The sequence below is a fragment of the Sinocyclocheilus rhinocerous genome, unplaced genomic scaffold (assembly GCF_001515625.1).
Source record: "Sinocyclocheilus rhinocerous isolate Xijiao unplaced genomic scaffold, SAMN03320098_v1.1 scaffold603, whole genome shotgun sequence".
NCBI lineage: Eukaryota > Metazoa > Chordata > Actinopteri > Cypriniformes > Cyprinidae > Sinocyclocheilus > Sinocyclocheilus rhinocerous.
The window spans coordinates 393,581-401,968 of NW_015656630.1; positions in this window are offsets into that span (position 1 = coordinate 393,581).

An 8,388-nucleotide genomic window follows, 5' to 3' on the forward strand; every position below is an offset into this window, starting at 1 on the left:
ATATATATATATATTAAACTTCTAAAATAATATTTTTACAATGTAGGCTACTTTGAAATTTCAATAATAATTAGATGATTTAATTTACCATTTGATGTTGCATTGTTTCCAGGTGAGCAACAAGTGCATTTTTGGTGTTATTTATGAATAAATAAATAATAAATATTAAATAATAAACATTTATTTAATTATTAACAGTATATCATTTTTATTATGTAATTATGATTGTTATTAATATTAAATGATTAATGCTAAATGTAATTATTGATTCATTATTATTAATTCATATAAATTGTATGAATACTTATGAGTTTTCATTTCCTCTCAATTCATATTTAAAAAGCACCTCTGTATGTTAAACTAATTTATAGTTCTAGTTATCATACCATTTACAGTTTGACAATGAACATCCAAAACGGAATATAAAACCAGGGTGTGCTTCTGTTAGTATATGCTGGCAGTCAGTATCTACACCCCAGTCATTCCCAGAGTGCACTGCTTGAACTGACCGAACCCTAACGAGCCTCAACACTGCCATGGGTCTCCAACAGTCACGTTTAATCTTGATCGAGCTCTCTTTGTTTGTTATTTTTTGCCAGGGACTTCCAGGCTTGCCATGGAAACCCGATCTTACGTGGTTCCTGGTCTAATACATAGTCGAATATCACTGAAATAGTCCATTGCATGATAATTACAGAGGCCGCAAAACAGAGGTCCCTGTGATGTGGACAGCTAGCCAACCTCTAAGTGGTACAGCAGATCTCCCAAATATTAAACCACTACCTTGCTTTTCCATCCTGGGCTATCTGTGTGTAGTGATGGGAAACACAGCAGGGTATCAGTGTGACTTTTGACTCTCGCCTGCTCATGGAGAAGCCAACAAGCCGACCCACACTCTTCCACAATTTAGCTCACCAAACACTCTTCATCTTCACTGATGTGGGGAGAGAGAATGATTAGACTTACAGAAATATAATGGTTGGTTGTATCTGTACCATGTGCCAAGAACGGGGACCAAAACGTACTGTAACCTCTAACAATCATAACCAGAGAAGCACAGCCAACTAGTGGTTGTGTTTGAACTGAATTTAATGCCTGTGCACGTCCGCAGATGTTGGCTGCAACGCTGTGCTCTGTTGAGGACGAACTGTGACAGGAAAATTAATTTCGAATCTGTTGTGAGAATTTCCAGGCTAATGTTAATAGCTTTGTTGCTATTTTGCTTCCATATTGTACGTTTTCCCAGAGTTTGCTAAGAAGATGCGGTGTATTTTAGGCATCGCTGGTAAATGAAAAGACATGAGAATCAGTCTTCCAGAATTTAGAATAGATGACAAACAAAATGTTTCTAAATGCATCTACATAAAGCCTTATATATGATACTTGCTTATTTAAAGATATATACTTTAAAGGTCAAAGGTTTAGCATACTGTAGTTTCATATATTTTTGATGGTTTTCAAAGACACAAAAACAACTGTGTGATCAGTTGTTAAAGTTCAGCTACTTGACTATCTAAACGGAACATAGCTGGAGCTTTATAGCGTATAAAAATGGAGTGTTCTGACTATAAATACTCATATTTGTCATTATAAAAGGATATTTTGCCAGTATTTTGCTTTTTTCATTTTGAAACGTACTTGGATTTAACAAGTGCGCCTTCTTGAAATCAAGCGTAGCGTTAGTTCTGGCAGGTCACGTTAGTCAAGCTCCATCAGCTGATCCCCATCTACCTATAGGAAAACGACACCTATCTAAGCATTCATATATAAGGTCCCTCAGTATTATCAGCAGTTTTCGCATTGCTCAATAGCTATTTACCCTCCTCCATCCCCAGCTCCTCCTCTGTCAGTCGGGATTCAGCCTTCTGATTCTCCTTTGAATCAGACTAATTCTAAAATGTGTACATAAAAGTATTGAACTTTCTTGCCCAGAACAGAACCATACCGCCAGTCCAAACTGTACGTATGCTAATTGTCAATCATCTTTGAGGATAGTGTTCCTAACAGAACATATGTTTATAGGCAAATGCATTTGTACAAATATTGACTAGATTGACAAATCCATTGACTAGATAACTTAGGAGATCTTACTGTATGTACAATGAATGGCCTATTTACGTTCTTTAATGTCCACCATGATCTACTGTTTAACAAATCTTCTCTGTCAAGGGCGCACTTGAATGATGAAACAAAAGTAAACATCTGTTGCAGTCCGAGCACTTTAACGGGATTCTACAGTACACTGTGAAGAGACATGTTGTTTTTTCTCCTTTTTGGCTACTTGCACCTGTTTTATTGTAAACGTACCATGCGTAACATGGTATTTTGATCTTAAATTTGAAGTTATTAGACATTTTTCCTTCTTTGTGAACTACTTTTACAGCTGTAAACATGCTTAAATTTCCCAGACTTTGAAATATATTTCTGGTCAAAGAAAGGCTTTGAGTTCAAGAAAAAACATTTGAATAAAAAGCAATTCCAGTTCATTTTGGGTATATTTTATCAGTTGTGTGTTTCCTGTAAATCAGGCCTATGACTTTGGTGTTGAGCTAAAAGAACAATTTTGATCTGTCTCAATTGCTTTTTTCCCTTCCATCCTAATTCTTAAAAACAGATGAGCGATCTCAATCTCATAAATAGATGATGACCTGTTCTTTTAGTTGACCTGTTTTGAGAGCCAAGTCAGCATGCAGGCCAGCAGATGGGGAAGTTATCACGTTTTTAAAATAGTTCTTGACACAAATCCAGCAACATTTTAAATTTCATGTTGTTTTTCAGTGGCATGTGGTTCTCTCTACTGCACTTTTGATTGCTCCCACAATACTATCTCAAAATACTCAAATTTGGGTTTTCATAATTGGTAGTTGTCATTACATATTTACATAATTAGTTGTCTGTCTATTAAGTGAGTGCAAGCCACTTATTTGCATGTTCACAAATAGACATAAACAGTATAAATGAGTGGTGGGGATTTTGATTTATCTCAGTGACTTTTGAATCAAAGATTAATTCATAAGCGTTCACTGATGTTACATTATTACGTCAGTAGGTGGCGACATGTGTCTTTTTTTATGACTATTAATGCTGCCTTCACGTGCTATCGGAAATGTCCTATTTCCCATCTATGAAGTCCTGAGCTTGTTGCATTCAAGTGCTTCATTGTCAAAAAGAATATAGTGTAGGTAGTATCCCATTTGTTGACAACCGTATAACATTCACCGCGCTAGATAGTCTGCTTTCTGGCGATTCTGGAATTAGGAAACTCGTATTTATGATAATTCATAAATACTAATATGATAATTCAGATTGTGCTGCTGTGTTAATAAAAACAGTAACTGATGTCATTAAAGTGTAGACTACTAAGATTATAAAAACAGGCTTAGCATCACTGTAGTCAAGCCAAACAAGGATTTTAATTTAAAAAGTGTCCATGTGCAGGATAGAGAAAACTCCCAAGGCTGTCCAACACAAATATTCTTCACTGTCTTTCAAGTTTTCCTGCCGAACAGATACTCTCGCTGAGACCTTCCGCATGGCTCACACATCCTTCCTGAAGTTCAGAGGCCAGGTGCTACTGTCGGAAATGGATGAGCTGAATGATTTGGCCTCCTGCATTGATGGAAGCTATAGCAGCATCATTTCCACCATTCTTGGGGTCAAAGGACAAACATCTTTATCACCGAGGCACAACAATTTCCATAACAATAAACAGGAAGCAGGTGAGATATCCATTTGCGTATTTTCTGGCACTTGACCTCCCCATCTTTTCCTTTTTTGGTCATTTGTCATTTAACTTGCCAAAGCTGAGAGAATGGCTGAGCTGGAGGATGACTTTAGTAATGCTGATTGCTTTTTCAGTAGACCTTAAAATCTCATTTATATGCCATAATGACAAGAATAGGCCCATAAAAGGGGGGAAACAAAGGCCCATGGATATGACCCCTGCGTGTGACCTTGCAAGACCTTGTCGAGTCTGGATCTGCTTCTTACTGAGTTCTGTTTCACTCTTGGACTGATGAGAAACGATTAACGTAGATAAGAAAACAGCAACACAATAAGGGTGAAATTTCAGCGTATGATGCCAAAACTGCATACAGTTCATTGCATTATGTGTTCACGATACAAACATCCACATCCTTGCTGACACACAATCAATCACTCACAAATGCATAATCATGGAACGCCATCAATACACACACTTCTCACACACATACTACTGTACATGAACAAACACGCTCTCATACAGAATAATACACTAGTCTCAAACTGTAGTGCTTGTTCTAGCGTAATGTTGAATGACTAGGCACAATGCAGAGGAAAGGCCAAGTGTTGTCCAGAGTTTCTTTCTTTCCCACGGTGCTTTTCACAGTCAGGGCACCGCAAGGAAGGAAGCTGACGGTAAGGTTTGTCGCCTTGGCAGAGGCGGCCATGTTGATCTCCCCAAGCACAGTGCTGGACATAAAATAACTCATAGGAAGTTCTCAGGATTTTTCACTTCCTGTTTTCAAAAAGGCCATTTTGAAGGACAATACAGGGCAGTAGAGTGATTTCAAAGACTTGCTTATGAAAGGCCCACTAATTTAACACAACGTTTTGTCTTGCAATATTACGATTCTATTATATGTATATATAACCTTTCAAAAGCAGGTGAGATAACCATTTGCATATGAATTGATTTCTGAAGGTTGTGACCGTAAGAGTTGCTGCTGAAAATTACATTACAAAATATATTGAGTTAGAAACTGTTCTAATTTAATCTATATTAATATACTGTAACAATATTTCACAATGTTACCGTTTTTACTGTTTTTCTTCAATAAATGCAGCCTTGGTGAGCATAAGAGACTTTATTCAAAAACAATAAAAAAATCTTACCTCCAACTTTTGAATGGTGTATATATAATACTTAATAATAAAACCAATATTGCTAAAGTTAAACTTTAGCCACATGTGAAAAATCTCACATCATTCAAACCTCAAACCAAAAATACCATAAAATATGAGGGGATAATCACAGCCATACAGCAGTTAACTACTTCTCCATCAATATTTCTGCACGGGAGCGAGAAACGGATACAAATGAAATCCAAAGTCAATGCACAAATATCCGCAGTGTAGTGTATCTTGGACTGACAGAATCTCCCATGAGTTTATCTTTAAGAGATCTGTAATTTGAAAGCTGATGCTTAATAAAATCTATCAGTATCTGCACAATGGAACAAATATGTTTACATTTTTAAAAACATTTTACAAATCTAATAAAAACACAAATCTATAAAAACACAAGCCTATTAAATCACACTTAACTGCTATTGTTTCTGGATTCAGAAGAGGCTACTTTCCATGCTTCACATACTGTTTATGCTTTCTGTAGTCTCTATTATATCTTCACTTCGCTTCACTTTAGACCTTGAACATCTTCTCGTGCTTAAAAACACAGCCCAGTCCTAATTACATCATCTCTCCGAAATTGTAAGCAATAAGAGAGAAAACAACTCCAAAGAAGAGCTCATTGCTTTGAATTTGATTGAATTTGTGCATATTCTTCTCATACACAACCACACAGAATCACAACAATGTGCACAAAAGCTGGAAAGCCATCCTCAGAACTCATCCATTTTTCACTGAGAGATGATTTTATTAGCCAAGCCTACTCGAGTTGACAGATAAGACACAAATGTTTTCCTGATTTCCTTCCTGACATATAGGCATGAAATGTTCATGACGTTGTGTTGAAATAAATCTTTCAGGATTTGATGAAAAACAACTGTCAAAGACCGAATTTACTGAACTTGTCAAAAACTGTGAAACGCCAAGGTTTCTGAAATGCTCTAAATGTGCATATTAAACCCATTAATAGATTATGAGAAGTAAATGATTGCATGTGTGGTGAGGCTACAGCAGAAGCCTTGAGTTTGCTATATTTTGCCACACAAAAATAAACTTGTACTCTGACTTCAGCTTAACATAATGGACTCTGATTGTCTTTATAATCATTTTCTTCATATTTTTTATCATCATTTTTTTCTCTCCTAACGCTATGAAGAATGACCTCATCCTTTAAGTTTTAGAAAATAAAGTGTGAACTCGAGATGGAACAGACTTTTTTTGGGGTGAAAGTTAATGCTGATCGACAGATAACAGAATTAGGAATTTATTTAGAGTTTGAGTAAATATTGCCTTAAAAACATACTGTTAGTAAAATGTAAAATGTATAAATGTCGAGACATTAAAAATGGCTCTGTCCAAGCCAGTGAAAAGTCTGTTAGGACAGCCAAACTCACCCTGTGTGAATGACGCTGGCACCTAAGACAGAAACCCTTATTAACTCTAAATGAGCCGTAACCAAATGGCCTCACAGTGATTGGACTCACCATTCAGCTCAAAGTTTGAGATGACTTGAGCAGAGGCCTTTCACAAACCTGTGTCCCACTTCTACTAAAGATAACAACAGCAATGGTGGGAAATCAGCAATGGAAGAACTTCAAAAGCAACATACAGCTCCACATGCGTAGGTTTAACTCTGTGAGATTACTTTTAAATTGAGTTTGTGTGTTTTAGTATGACTGGGAATATGCATGAGCCTCCATTGGCTAAATATGATTGCATCTATAGACATAAAATCAGAGATATAGCGAGGTTGATATCTGAAGGTTCTGAACAGAAGCCAAGTGTGTCCTCCACCTCTAAAGCTTCACTGGAAATAAATCCTAAACCTTGTGGGGAGCCTCTCCCCAAACGCTTGAACACGAGAAACGCAACGTCACCATCTGCTAACACTTAGCAGCATGTATCGTGAGTTCTGCGGTAAAGTCTTTTTACAACAGAATGGCACTGCAAATAAATTTACATATGCACGGGGAAGATGATTGAATGCCTGATTTCACCTCAAGGTTTATGAAGGACTTAAATATTTATGCGTAATATTCAGATTCTAACCCTGGAAAAAATGGAGAACAATGAATGTGATATTTACAGAGAGACTCATGGATAAGAACACAGATTATAGCTTTTATATTTGAGGGTTTGAGTTGTTTAACATGGAAAGATTGTGCTCTCCTTTGCAGGTTTGTATTCAGGCAGCAACCGTTCTCCCTACTTAACGCTTGGGTGCAGTTGGAGGGGGTTGACCTGAAACCCAGGTTGATAAATGACCTTGCTGTCACACCGATTCTCCCGGTGCTGCTGTGCACTTAGACTCCATCGGTCTGCGGGGTGTACGCGCCCACACTCCCTAGACTACAAATAACGTCCAGACATTTTTTGATGTCCACTCAAAGACATTAAAGGGGTCATATGATGCAATTTCATTTTTTCCTTTCTCTTTGGAGTGTTACAAGCTCTTGGTGCATAAAGAAGATCTGTAAAGTTGCAAAGACTAAAGTCTCAAATCCAAAGAGATATTCTTTATAAAAGTTAAGATCTGAAACTGCTGGTGCTGCGGGTCTGCAGCTGGATATATCTCCCGGACACGGCATCAACACAGTATGTGAGGGACGTAACATTTCCGTCTCACGCTTGAGGTATTCGGCCAATCACAACGCTCTGGATAGCTGGCCAATCACAGCACACCTCGCTTTTTCAGACCGATGAGCTTTGTAAAAATCGACGCGTTTCAGAAGGCGGGGCATACAGGAGAAACAATAATGTACAGTATGTGGAAAATAATGTGTTTTTTTTTTACTTTAAACCGCATAAACACATTTCATTACACCAAATACACAAAATAATGTTCTTTTTAGCAGCATCATATGACCCCTTTAAATAATGTGGAATGCTAATTTATTCTAAATCTCAAACATTATCAATGAATTGTAGGCATTCCCATTTATCTCATAAAAATAACACAATCTTCTCAACCTTTTTTGTACCCCCACAGCCCCAAACCTGAAATATGTTCCTTTTAATATTTTCCCTCATATTACATGCTGGATATCATTTAGCACCTTCAGTAATATTATTAAAATGCCCTTTATTATTTACACTAAAAGTGCTCAGCTGTTCCTTTAAAAAATACAATAAAAAAATAAAAAATAAAAAAAATAAAAAAATACATAATAATAATAACAACAATAAACATTTTTCAATTTTGAATTTTTTAACAGCCCTAGGATTTTTATTTTAAAATCATAATTTCTATTTATATACCTATAATTGTGGAATTGCTGCTTTGTCATATGTGACCCTGGACCACAAAACCAGTCTTAAGTCGCTGGGGTATATTTGTAGCAATAGCCAAAAATACATTGTATGGGTCAAAATTATTGATTTTTCTTTTATGCCAAAAATCATTAGGATATTAAGTAAAGATCATGTTCCATGAAGATATTTTGTAAATTATAATTTATATATATATATATATATATATATATATATATAAGTAATAAT